This window comes from Gossypium hirsutum, chromosome D01 (assembly GCF_007990345.1).
Source record: "Gossypium hirsutum isolate 1008001.06 chromosome D01, Gossypium_hirsutum_v2.1, whole genome shotgun sequence".
NCBI lineage: Eukaryota > Viridiplantae > Streptophyta > Magnoliopsida > Malvales > Malvaceae > Gossypium > Gossypium hirsutum.
The window spans coordinates 56,034,605-56,049,514 of record NC_053437.1 but is presented as its reverse complement, the minus strand read 5'-3'; the positions used below and the strand labels follow the sequence as shown (position 1 = coordinate 56,049,514).

The 14,910-nt window shown below is 34.0% G+C and overlaps 1 long non-coding RNA gene across 1 annotated transcript; it reads left to right on the top strand.

Moving 5' to 3' along the window:
- The first annotated feature begins 12,082 nt into the window (after positions 1 to 12,082).
- On the top strand, positions 12,083 to 14,369 carry LOC121213955 (uncharacterized). Its single transcript, XR_005909541.1, has 3 exons — positions 12,083 to 12,217; positions 12,529 to 13,190; positions 13,290 to 14,369. It is a non-coding gene; the product is annotated as an uncharacterized lncRNA (long non-coding RNA).
- The last annotated feature ends 541 nt before the right edge of the window (positions 14,370 to 14,910 follow it).

Here is a 14,910-nt window from a genome sequence, read left to right as displayed (position 1 = left end):
TTTTTTAACCTTTCAAATGAATAGTTTTTCATTACGCAGGGAAAGATTCATATTCCACCTACCGTCACTCACATTTGAAAGGAACAGATAAAGATGCATTAAAGAGAAGAATTTAGTTCACGTACTCACCTAAGCTCCTCCAAGTTTTGATCAACTTTACTTTTCCTTCTATAACCTTAGGGTAAAATCAGAAAATTTTGGGTGATAAAAATTAAATTGTATATTTTTACGAAAGTAAAAATATAATTTCACTATTTTAATATTTTTAAAATTTTTAAAAGATTAAATATTTTTTTTATCATTTTTAAGGGCTAAAGTATAATTTTCTTATTATTAATTTATAATTTTATAAATTATGAAAGAGCTTAAATAATTTTTTTTTTAATTTTAGGGCCAACCTCTTTAACTTTGCCAGTGTATGATGTGTAACATTTTAGTTAAAAAAATGAGTTATAAAAACGAAGGATTTCTTGAAAATTCTAAAAAAAACAAACAGATAATTAAATGCTAGTAAAAGCAAGAACTTTTTTACTGTGACCTTGCCATGAAAAATCTGTCATTTTTGTGGTTATAAAAAGGACATAGTTACTATCCGAGAGATTACATTTGATTTGTTCTTTCTTTTTCACCCAAAAAAGAATACATAATCATTAGCTATTGCCTATTAATGAATACCAGTGGCATCGACTTGAATGTAATCAAATTAAACTCTCTTTTTTTTTCTTTTTGAATTCTCCAAACTAAACCATTAAATAATAAGATTAAGGGTTAAAAAAGATTAACTTTTTCAAAAATTTCAATCAAGTTTTTTTAGAGAAGTACACCTCTCAAATTTAATATTTGTATTAATTAAATCATTTGACTAATAGCAACAATCTTTTATCATTACAATATTGACGTCACTATTAATTATAACTAATTTGGCCATTATTATAATCACATTCCAAGTGTCACTAATTGTTGAGAAATAGTGTCAAGTTTAAAAAATAAATAAAAACTAAAAAGTATAAAAATATAAAAATATATTTTTTTAAATATATATAAATTTAAGGATTTATAGAAAAAAAAATCTATAAAAGAAATCATTTCTAGCTGGCTATATGTAAACTTTCCTTTACACCATACAATATTATACAAATTGAGATTCATAATGTTGTACCTTGTAAGATAGACTCATCAAATTGAACCAATCCTCTCTAACATCCTTTTGTCATCCTAAAACTCAGAATGGTCTCAAAAGAAAAACTTTAATTGATGATTTAGACAATTAAGCCTCCTCTCAATGTTTAGCAAACTGATGATACAAAACCTCCTCAATTTGGAGCAGTGGGGGAACCACTCGGTTCTTTTTTCACTTAACTTGCTTCACACTTCATTCTTCAACAATTTGCATATATATACATATATTTCATTAATAATTACAGCTTAAAATAAGTAATTTTTTACATTTAACTTCGGAAGGAAAAAATAAATTAATGAAAGGGTTGTTTATTTATACATGTAACTAAGAAAAAGTCCAAGGAGTATGGTTTAAGGCCTATAGATGTTTGAAAGAGTTATTTTTGGAGTGATTTTTTTAGAATGCAACACTTATAGGTGTTGAGTTTAAAGTGTCATAAAATAGTTTGAATTCAACGTCCATAAGAGTTTATCAAAGTCTTGTTCCATCAAGCTAAATTCGTATCCGTAATAGTAAAGTATAAAATTCTTAAGAGGGATCTTAAAAAGTGGTCAAAAGGAACTTGACAAGGCCACAATAATGCTATTTCATCGTTAGTGAATGATTAGACAATAGTTCTGCATAAACTATTCAACACTAACAATGGATCTCGACACTCATGGATGTTAAGGTACCCTTAAAAACATATTTTAGAAAATAAATTTTAACACATCTATTTTAATAATTAATTACTTTTTCCACGAAAAAAAAAAGATAAATATCAAATTTATACGTAAACTTTGGTCTAATATGCAATTTGATACAAGAACTTTGGTTTGGTGCAATTATACACATGAGATTTAAATTATGGTTCATATGTTTATATGAAACTTTGGTTTTGATTTAAATTTGTACACATTTAAAGAAAGGGAATAACTTATATTAGGATCATCCTAAAAAAACATAGTTTTTAGGTACCAATAAAATAGTGTCACTTTATCAAATTTTAAAGATAACAAAGTAGTATTATACACTGAACTATATCTACTATATTCTCCAACTCTAGTTTTTTTTTTCTTAAAATAAGTAATTAAAATAAAAAAAATTGCTCTAAAATTTACACTATTATTGTTACTAAGGATTATAATTTTTATTTTTAAAAAATGTATAATATGAAATAGAAAATAATTTAAAATGAAAATGAAAAAAGAAAAAATCCACTACCTAGAAACTAATTTTTTTTAAAAAATTTTGATTGCACAAAAATAATAAATATTAATTTTAAAAAAAATATTAAAAATTGTAAAAGAAGAGAAAATGTTTGTTTATAATTTAAAAAATTAATTAATTTAAATAATTTAATTAAAATTAAATTAAGTTGAAGAAGATAGTATATATAGATATTTGTTATTTTTAAAATTTGATGATGTGACACTATTTTTGTTAATGGTTAAAAATTATACTTTTTAAGATAATTTTAATATAAGTTATTCATTTTCTTTAAATTTATGCAAATTTAAATCAAAATCAAGATTTTATGTAAGCATATGGACAGGATTCAAATTTAATGTAAACTAAATTAATATTTATTCTAACAATTAGATTCCAAGTCCCGATCATCGTGCAAAGAGCCGAAAAATAATTCTCTAGAAAAAATTGGGAAAACCCAAAAATAAAAATATATCTTTACAAATGCAACCATTGTCTACCGGTCAAACAGCAACCTTCCCTGAAAAAAAACCGAGCTGCCATTCGAGTTTCAGTCAACTTTGTATTCTTCATCTTCATAGGAATCATCATCATCAACCTCTTCTTTGCTCTCCCAAAAGGCATCCTTGACATGTCTCCAAAGGACATCGTATGACCAAAAAAGGCACCCACTTTCACCGCTACACATCTCCTTGATCTTTCCAAACGAACCCCTTTCCACCATCTCCGTTGGACTCAACATGGGCTTCAAATAGGCCAACGCAGCATGCTTCACAAGCGGATTCTTTATGGAAATTTCATTACAACTCGAATTATTATTACTTGCTGAACTGATCCCTGGCTGCAGTGATGGAGAAGAGAACAAGTCTTTTAAACTTGTGTAAGAAACCGACTGTATTGATATCAACTCTATGTCTGAAACCTGATCAGATGAATTGAAACCGTTGTCGTGTAAGAGAAAAGTTGGTGAATGAGAGTTTATTGACGGGTGATCAAAATTCACCTTGGCTTCTGCATTTTCGTTTTGATCTTTAATCATGGAACTATCCATGATGAATCAAATAATGACATAAAAAGGATTTCTTTTTTTTTTCTTTTTTTTTATGGATGATAAATGTTGAAGAAATTTCAGGAAATGGCAAGAGAGTTCATTTTTTTATGGTTTGTAATTTAGAAGTGGGAGAGTTGATTGTAATGAAAATGAAGTGGTATATTTTACGGTCAGGGTTGGTGCGTGTGTTTCACCAAAGCAGTGGATTGAAAACATTCGTCTAGTAGTGGAGGCTATTTTATCATATGACCCAAAAAAATAAACAATTATAAAAATGACTCAGTTCAAAAATAATCACTCACATGACTTAAAATAAATAGTAAAATAGGGTTGGGAGACTTAATGGCCTGCACCACCAAAGATTCTGAAACAATCATTGGGGTTAAAAAATTATTTTTTAGAGTCCTGGACACTAGATTTTTTCAAATCATAGCATACTGTTATATTTTTATACCAGTATTTGAAAAAAAATTTGGGTTGGGGGACTGGTTGGCACCACTTTTTGGCATACAAAAATAATTTTTTTGGGTGATAGCACACTGATGGCCGGCAATCACTTTATCAGAAAAAAAATTGGGTTGGGGGAAGTAGATGACCAGCATCAACTTTTTTGGGAACCGAAAATATTTTTTGGGTGCTAGACACTGATGGCCGACACCCTAGTACCAAATTTTAAAAAAAAATTAGGGTATTGGAACATTAATGATCGACACTCCAATACTAGATTTTTTTTAAAAAAATGGGTGTTGGGACACTGATAACCGACACCCCTTTAATATATAGAGTCGCTTTTGTCTTCCATTTGAACTTTCTATATAACACCCCAAACTCGGCCTGGACATTATGGCCGAATTTGGCGATGTCACATGATAGTGAGTTTGAAACCGTATCATTGCTAAAATCGTTTTTCGTTTAGAACTAATCATTATCTTTCATAAATTCTCAAATCGTGATTCATTTTCAAAACGCTATACTTTGCAGAAGCTTTTAAAATAGTTTGTGTGTGCGTGGTATTTTGATAAAACATTCATCTCTTTTGAAAACCCGAGTTTTTCCTACTTCTAGCAGATATAACTAGAAAACAGTTTGAAATCCAAATTTTAGGTAAAAATCCATAGAGGCCATTATTACAGAAAAATACCCCAAAATAAACTTAAAACCGTAAATAAGTATCAAATTGCAAAAAGGAGTCGTGTGGCCACCGTTGAGTCCTCCGTCGCACCGATGCGCCTATGTCTGGAGATTACCTGTACAGATTAAATAAAAGGGGTGAATTTACATAAACTCAGTGTGTAATCCCCAAGCAAACAAACAGACAATAACAGATAATCTCGGTTTGGGCCTAAACCCTTTTCAATAACAGTATCAATATCAGTATCAGTTTAGGCCTTAGCCCATTTCAGTAACAAGCATTAGGGCCTTAGCCCATCACAGTACAGTAACAGTGACAGTTATGCAGTTATAAAATCCTACCCAACCAACCTCTACACTCTATCTCCGTCCAACCCTACACTCCATGTGGGGATATAATCAACCCACCCATCCCTACACTTCAAATAGTACCAAATGCGGCACTAAACCGTAGTTGCAGCTGAGCTGCCAGTAAGTTAGGCTTGAAGCCTTTTAGTATACTTCATCCGATCAATATCAATTCCCACCCCAATGCAATGCATCATACAGACATGCCATGGTATCATGTATGATCAATATAGTGTATATAGCATGCTTAACATACAGACATACATAACTATCTTATATAGGCATATAACAGTCTTTCAATCATTTTAGTCAATTAGGGGTAAACTTACCGACCCTACAGTAGGTCCACAGTCGACTCGGGAGACCCATGCAACCTTAGCAGTCAAACAGTGAAAATGGGCCTACGACCCATGTTGCATGCCCATGTGGGCCCACACGCCCCTGTGGCTCACACGACCCAAAAAGGTCTTGGTCGTATGGATCTCACGGCCTGACCCAATATTCCCACACGCCTGTGTGGGTTCCATGCACTCGTGTGGCCCACACTGCCCAATTCGGCCCGGCCTATGAATCGCACATGGCCAGCCTCGTCGATCACATACCCATGTTTGATCACATGGCCTACCACACGGGCAACCGCACACCCGTGTGGAGTCAACAATCAAATTTTTCGGCTTTTCATCGATTTCCATTTCTAGAGTTATGTTTACACACCTGATTCGTTCGTGACGAAAATGCACTTTCAAGATCACTAGCACTTTCAAAACCGAGCAACCCCCAACTACGAATCCAAGCAAGATAGGTCACCACTCTCACAATTCGCTGCTGACGATTCTGAAAGACTCAATGTTAACAACAATTCACATCTTCATAATCAAGAGAATATAAAAACTTCTCCTAATTCACAAAACATAACCACCTTACCTACTAAATGAGTAATAGTAGAACCACTTCGCTCTAACGCTAACCGAATTACTCCAGCCCTTAACCTTCAACAAAGAAACAGTCGATCGATTTAACAAGAATCCATAAATCAAAATACACCACAGTTATGAAACTTACCACCAACGCACGAAAGCAAACGGATATGAAAAAATATGACAACTAAGATTAAAGATGGAATGGACTAATGGAGAAACCAAAGTAGAGAGAAGAAAAGAAAAAATTCAACAAGCTGTCGGCAGCAAACAAAAAGAAGAAAATAAAAGTCGGCAAGAGAGGATTCAAGGAGAATTTTGACAAGAGTGAAAGAAAAGAAAAACAAGACTGAAGAGGGAGATCAGAGAATTTCGGCAATGTGTAAGGTGACACATAAAAAAATCAAAATTTGGAATTGGGGAGAGAAAAAACAAATTTTCCAAAAAGAGAAAAAAAAATCTAGAACTAAATCAGATAACCTCAATCCCTCAATCTGCTCCCACACTCCCCCACTATAACTCAAACACCCCAAAACCGTCCACCACACTCTCTCCCTATCCAAAATCCCTTAATTTTCTCTCATTACTTCCTACTGCACCTCTACCACATTGGCATTTCAGTTCCACTCAAACTCTCCACGGAACCACTAGCAAAAATATATCCCTCTTGCTAATGTAGGGACTTGAACTCCAGACCTCCCACGCGCCAACTAACACCTTAGCCACCAGACTAGCAGGCCCATTCTGATAATAATTTACCAACAACTAATTAAGAACCTACTGATTAGAGGTAGAGATTTATTCATAAAAACAAAAATTTTGCCCAAGCTAAGGCTTGAACTTGGGACCTCCCAAACTCTCAGAACACATAACCACTCACAATCATACAAAAATAAATGTATAAGGGATTTATTTGGCGTTACATTCTATTTGATTTATTAGTTGAAAAATGATATTAAAAATATCAGTATTTTGTTTGTTGAGTAGGAAGTAAAACTTTTTTGAAAATGAGTTCCCAAATTTTGTTTGTTTATGTTTATTTCGATGGATAAATGATTAATACAGATGAAGAAGGTTGTGTTTTCAACTTTGGCAAAAAATTGGAATGAGATTCAATAAGCGTGTTTTACTGACGGATTTGAAATAGAAGATCAGTACAAAGATAGTTACTCGTTGCGAGAAGCAAATGTTGAGACTATTTTACAAATTTTCGATTTCAACAGATCCGCTTAAGTTCACAGAAATGGAGCTTGAAGACGATGATATCTAGGGACAATGATAGCAATTTATTGTTCCCCTGAAATGGATAATCTCAACCCAGTTGAGTTGTTCACGAAGATAGTTGAACCGAAACCTGTTCAAGTTGTAATTCTAAAAAGTCAGCATTCTGGAATTGATTTTAATTTTAATGTCTACTGGGAAAATCAATCGGGCTGTGGAGGGTCACTGCAAACTCTCAAAAATCCAAACTATGGTGGATGTTCGTATAACATCCTAATCTTGTGTCCTCGTCTAGAGATTCATCTAGAGGTGTTGGCCACCATGAAAATGGTGATGAAGGGTCCAATAATGAAGAGTAGTCCCACTATGATAGTGATGATTTGAGTGGCCTCGATTTGGATGACATCCTTGAAGATATAAACAATGAAGGCCTGATGGAGGGTGAATATGTACACCCCTATTCGGTCGGGAACATGGGATTCGATGTAGTAATCCGTAATAATCCAGATGCCTTTATGGCTGATGTAGATCCTGATGCGGTGCTTGCACCCGAGTTCTCCAAATATCTAAATATACTACTGGCTCACCTACTAGATAAAGAATCTGAAGCTGAAGAATTGTTCGTAGGACAACAATTTGATAATAAGAAAGATTGCTTACATGTAATAAAGTAATACAACTTGAAGCTTTTTGTCGACTACAAAGTCATGAAGTCAATGCAATCATTATATGTTAGAGAATGTTGGAAAGCCTCAAGTTGCTGTAAGTGGCGTGTTCAAGCTGCATTAATGCAGCAGACTCGGATGTGGACAATCAAGAAAATAGAAGGTTCTCGTACATGTACGGTCGCTCATATGTTGGAAAACCATTGAAAATTAGATGTAAAAACCATATGCAACTGCATCATCTTATTGGTGAAAGAAAATCCTACCATCCTTGTATCGACTCTTATTGTGGACATGCAAGCTCAATTCAAATACAGGGATGCGTCATACACGAACTTCAAGGGTGGATATCCGCGATGTAGGAGTATGTGTCGAGAACGGTGATTGATTTGCAAACACTACGGCACAGAGGCTTAGACAATGAGATAGATATGAGGAAATGAGTTTTCCACTAATTATTTTGGATGTTCAAGCCGTGTGTTACGGTGTTCCCTTACTGTAAGTCGTTGGTGCAGGTGGACGGAACCTTGCTTTACAATAAATACATGTAAATACTCCTGATTGCAGTTGCACAAGATGACAACCGGAATGTACTTCCCATCGCTTTTGCCATCGTGAAGAGTGAGAACTTCGAGTCTTAGGCATTTTTCTTGTCAAATCTGCGGAGGCACGTTATCAAGCAATATAACTTTTGTCTCATCTCGGACAAATCAAAGGGACTACTTGCTGTGGTAAAGCGTTAGAGGGTTTCGTAGAGATTCGTTTATAGTATCCAACTAATCGCGTCTAACTTTCATAAAGATTATAAGAATAAAGAATGACGTAAAGAAATCGTGAACATGAGTAAAAAACACAGTTCCAAAATTGAATTGTTCATATTTTATTTTTATGATCTATTTGTATTTTTTCAAGATTTATCAGTTTATATTTTTAAATTTATTTTTCTAAATTTATATTGTTTTGAGATTACATATGCATGATAAAAGTTAGAACCACAAAGATTCAGGCTAAAGTTTGCAAGACTTGAAGCTCAGATGAACTCGTTACCCGAAAATCATCGTCTCCGGCAATGGTTGGATAGAATGGAAAACTGCAGTAGAGTTAAAGTTACGATGATGGGTTTCGATATGGTCAGATGATGACCAACCTCATAGAGGCGGTTAACTCAGTCTTGTGGCATACACGATATTTGCCAATTTCTGTTGTTTTCTCGACAACATTCTATAAGCTGGCCACGTTGATGCCAATGATAGGGCTGAGACAAGTAAAGCAGATAGAGGTCGGGCACGTGTACGTTAAAGCTGTTCGAAAGGCCATGATAGTAAACACGGAGAGGGGCTGTGGATGATCGTAGAACTGTATTCACGCGGCGGCTTGGAGACCTTCAAGGTTGAAGAGTACATCCGTTATCGCTCGAGTCTTTTACCCAAGTTGTACGCAGTTGATTTGTGAAATAAGCATTGCGAGTATGGGTGATAACTCTTAAAAAGAAGTATATTTCAAGCCTCAAAATTGAACTAATTGTTTGTAATTAAGTAAATATGTTTACATTTTTAGATATTTTTAGAACATTACATAACAAAACTTGGATTGTGCTATACATGTTATTATTTGTTACTTCTATTATTGGGAAAGAAAAGTGTTGTTTGTGGTTGGTAGTAGGTGTAGGATGATGAAGAGAAGAGAAAAAGGATATGAAAATGAAATAAGTGAAATATTGCCATTACAAAATGTTGGTTAGATTGTCAGCACGAATGTCATGGCAATTTTAGGAAGATGACGCAGCATGCAGTCCACGTCACTCTCAGCCAACTATACTTGTACCAGATAAATCACCCTAAAAAGAAGAAGCAAAAGGCATGTGCTGAGAGGGAGGAACCTACCCTATAAATAAGAAAGGAGAAAAGAGAAAAATGAGGATAAAAGGGAGAGAAAAAAAGAGAGAATAACGGTTTCCATCTCTCTACATCAGATTCTCATACATTCTCAGAGGAAGAGTGAAAAGGGTAGCAGCTTACAGAGCAAAAAAATTCCATACGCAAGGAAAGGGAAGAGAAATATGCCCTGGGTTTTACATCAAATCTCATTATCAAAGTGAAAGATGGAGTAACGAAAGCTTCTTACAGTTCTACCTTTATTTTCTGATTTGAATTTGTGATTCGTGAATTTAAACAGTGACGTTGAATGGTTTTGCTATGAATTCTAATGTTCAACCTATGAACTAATTTTCTTTGGGTTGGAATTATTCTGGGTGAATTTTCTATTAACTTTTAATGCCCATGGCTTGATTTTGAGTTGAATATTGTTTTTTTCGATTTGTGATTATTTTTAATGCATGCATGCAAGCTCTAGACATAGATGACTGTGTAGCATGTTATTAGATCTGATTTAATTCTGAAAGATGAATTGTATTGGATTATAATCGGTTGATATAAGCAAGTATTCGAAAGAATAATTGTAGCATTTGAGACATAGGAGTTGCAATCTGTACAGAGAAAGGGAGAAAAATCTGGATATCATTCTTTAGTTTGTAGACATACAAAAACTCAGAATGATATATCAAATTCTGTCTTTCAAAAGAAGCAGGCTACAATAATGATTCCCTGAGCAGTAGAATGGTGAAGATTTTTCCATGGCATTATTATGTTATAGAAATAAACCCAAGTAATTCCAACATTTATCATTCAACAGTACAAACTCTTTCCCACTTAATCTTTGAGAATTGCCACAACATCTTAATTTTCATAGCATACTTTTAGTCATAATTGATTTTCTTAATCCTTTATTACATCTCTTTATCAATTATTCACATGTCCCTTTTGTTCAATTTAATTAGTCAATTTCATAGTAATAGCATAACTAATTATTTTAGTCAATTTCGATCCCTACAGAAACGATACTCACTCATCACTTTATTACTTGATTCGACATGTATACTTGCACATTCGCATTACACATTCACACGCGACAACGAGAGGTTCTAGACTCTTTTATATCCGTGTGCGCATGTTCATGCAACATGTGCGCCTGAAAATCTAGACGTCGAACAATTCATAGACGAGGTTTACATGCTACAAGACACATTGCGTATCTGGGGCAATGAATTTCCTGTAATGCTGGATGTCTCCAACTGGGAAGTTCCGCCGCTTGCGTTCAAGATGTTTTCGGATCGCAGTCTCCGTAGACATCCTAAAGGTCGACGACATTCAACAAGGATTCGAAATGACATGGATGTCAAGGAGATGGGAAAACCTAATCAATACATGGTATGCCGAATATCGGGCCACAACTGATCAACTTGCCCACACCGTGTCTATGTTCCTGGTCAATCTTCTCGTAATGCCAAATTGAAAAATGACGAGTGATTTCTTATTTTTCCATGATTCTTGTAAAAAACGTGTCATTAAAAAAATTTAAAATATATAAATCATATAAATTATGTTTGTTTTCCCACGATTCTTAATCCAAACAAATATTTAAAGCACCAAATTTAGATAAAAAAACAATTGGATAGATAGATTTAATTAAAAAACAAAAAAAATTAAGTAAAGCATAAATAAAAAAATTATTTAAAGTATAAACCAAAAAATAATGGAATAGATAGATTTTAATTAAAAAAGAATAAAAAAATTAATTAAAGTATATATTAAAAATAATTGAATAGATAGATTTTAATTAAAAATGAATAAAAAATTAATTAAAGTATAAATAAAAAATAATTTAATATATTTTAATTAAAAATAAAAAATTAATTAAAGTATAAATTAAAAATAATAAAATATATAGATTTTAATTAAATAATAATAAAAAATCAATTAAAGTATAAATTAAAAAATAAACGAATAGATATATTTTTATTAAAAAAAGAATAAAAAATTAATTTAAGTATAAATAAAAAATAATTGAATAGATATATTTGTATTAAAAAAAGAATAAAAAATTTAATCAAAGTATAAATTAAAAAATAATCGAATAGATCGATTTTAATTAAAAAATATTTAAAGTATAAATAAAAATAATTGAATAGATAGATTTTAATTAAAAAGGAATAAAAATTTTAAGTATAAAAAAAACATTGTATAGATAGGAATTAAAAAAGAAAAAAAGTAAAAGGTGATAGGATGAGCCAGGCCACTAAATTGTCGGTTTCAGACTACAATGGTGTAAGGCTCTGGTCAGGTCAACAAGCCACAGGCCATCAAATGGTCGGGTTCAGTATGCAGGGCTAGCGTGTCAAGCCTTGGTTATGTAATGGTCGACTTCAGGCGTACACTGACGTAACCCGACTAGCACGGGTCACGATGCTTTCAGGTAAAAAATTTTCTTTTTTTTCTATTTTCTTCCCAAAATTTTTCCTACCCCCTAATTGTCCCCCAACTATAAATCCCCCATTTGAACCCCAACTGTTCGACCACCGCAAGCTCCACAACCGACCACCGTAAGTTCCACCGTCGACTACCACCGACCACCACTGACTGCCGTCAGTCACCGAAATTTTTTCCAGTATTTAAAATATGTAAGTAACTAAAACATTATTTCAAAATTAAAGGTTTTCCAATAATTTCTTAATTTTTTATAGCATTCGTGATAATTTCTTCGATTTTTACACAGATATCAGAATGAGGAAAATTCTCTTCTAAAGCATGACAACCACATTGCTAAGTTTGTTTAGGATAAGATAAAATATTCACTAATTGACCTTTAAACAAAACTTATAATAATTTATTTTTTAACAATAAATAAAACGTACTATTTTTACTCTTTCCACAAGAGCGATACCGGGTTCTGAAACCTCTACTCCATGATTCGGGATATTTTTTGAATCAGGGGGTTCTGTCGTATTTGGAAGTCACGAGGTTTGTGGAAGTTGCGTACATTCAGATTGCTGTCTTACAGGCCGATTTAATATCAACTCTAGTTGAACGATGGCGCCCGGAGACACACACGTTCCACCTCTCATGTGGGGAGGCAATAATCACACTGCAAGACGTAGCAATCTAGCTGAGGTTGTCTATTAATGGAGAAGAAGTGATCGAGCATGAAAAAGTGCTCGATCTGTGGGGAACTTGCCAACGGTTATCAGGAAGAGTGACCATCGAAGATGAAGAAGGAAAATTAACCGAGTTGAAATTCACGTGGTTAAAAAATAACTTCGAGCATCTACCGAGCAGTCCAATGCAGATTGACATTATCTACGCTACTAGAGTATTTATTCTACAACTCATAGGTGGGGTATTGATGATAGATGTAAATCAGAATGAAGTCATCATCATGTACCTCCCCTTACTAGAAGACCTAGCCCAAGCCCGTAACTATAGTTGGGGCTCTGCAGTACTGGCGTGCTTATATCGCGAGCTTTGTCAAGCGATAAAGCCATCCATGAAGATCATAGGCGGTTGTTGCCTTCTAATGCAGTCATGGGCCTTATACCAGATGTCATTTTTGGCATCAGTGAGCCACTAACCGTTGTCCTGACCACTCGTAAATAGGTGATTTATCATTCGCTATATCTTTTGTTTCTTAATTATATAGTATAGTACTTTTTTCATGAAGAAAATAATAATAAAAAATATGAACGTGTATTTTAGATGGACGACGTTAATGGGAATTGGACGATCATACACCGTGTCGGTATACCGCCAGATGATAGAAACTCACTTTAGGGATAAGGTAAAATAATTGAATAGACCTTTTCTCTCCAAATACAATACTGTGCAGTTTCTATGGATGTTGTATTCGGACCAGGAATTTATGCCACTCATACAATCATGGGTTCACGAGCAACAAGTTCTATTCGTGAAAAACGTGTAATTGAATAATTTTCATATGGTCGAGTGGCATGCCGTGGATCGAGTCTTCAGATAGTTCAGTTGCATGTAACATATCTCGAACCCTCCACAGGAATTCAAAGAAATACACGGGATTGACAAAAAAGATAGGGACCACATAAATTGGGTGAACCAACATGTTCCATACATCATTCTGTGGAATGCCTGACATGAGAGACGGCACCCCTTGTTTGTCCCAGAGACATGGTTCATTCCTTCGTGCGAATATGCAACTTGGTATGTCGAAAACAGGATGCCCTACATATTCCAAGGTCAATACATGGTGATCCCAGAACACACACAACTAAAATCTTCTTAATGGTGTAGGATCGAAACATGATCGCTTCGTAGCCGAGTTCCACCTTTCGTGAACACGGATGCTGTCCCAAACATCGATCCTGAGCCCTGATATGAAGCATTTGAATCATCATCGCATACCACACATCTGAATGCTCCTTCATTCGAGGACATATTTGGCGACGACCTCGAGCCTCAACATTCGACACACTCCGAATCGTCCTCATACCACCTGGAGCTCCATCGATAAGAACCTACACCTAACAGTGAGGATATTTTTGGCTCGACACCTCCGATCTCGCAATACCCCTTCACCCCTGATGATGGGATATACGATTATACAACTTTCTTAAGTACACCGAAGGTCGACCCGAACAGCTATCAAATGCCTCCTCAAGGTGCACACCATAGCCGATGGAGGCAGCCCGATCATTATACGCTAGCCTCGGGGATGTCACCGAGATTTTGACAGTTTTGATTTTTTTAAATATTTACTTTGTATTTTTTCTTCCAATACGGAAAATTTTGAATTTTTAATGTAATTATTCGTGGGCATAGATAAGTAAAAAAATATTAAGTAAAAAAATAATTCGAACAAATAAAAAGACATAACAAAAAAAATTACATATATAAGAAAATACGAACATTCTACAAAACTAATATACGAAAATATATAATTCAACCAACAAATAATACCGAATAAATTTTATTTACAGATACAAAAATAATACGAACATTTTAGAAAATTGATATACGAAAATAAAAAATTCGATCGACAAATAATACAAACTAAGATATTTTTACAGATCCAAAAATAAAACAAACATTTTACAAAACTGATATACGAAAATATAAAAATCGACCAACAAATAATACGGGCTAAAATTGATTTATGGATACAAGAATAATACGAACATTTTGAATAATAGTTTCTCCATAGTAAGTTGTCTTTTGCTTGAATCAGGTCTACGTTGCATTTAGTAATTTCGACCATGTTAGCCCACCATGTTATTTAACCATAACCGGTCTACACAGTTCGCCATCTATGACGGAGGAAGTCATCCAACAGTTGATGGCATAACCT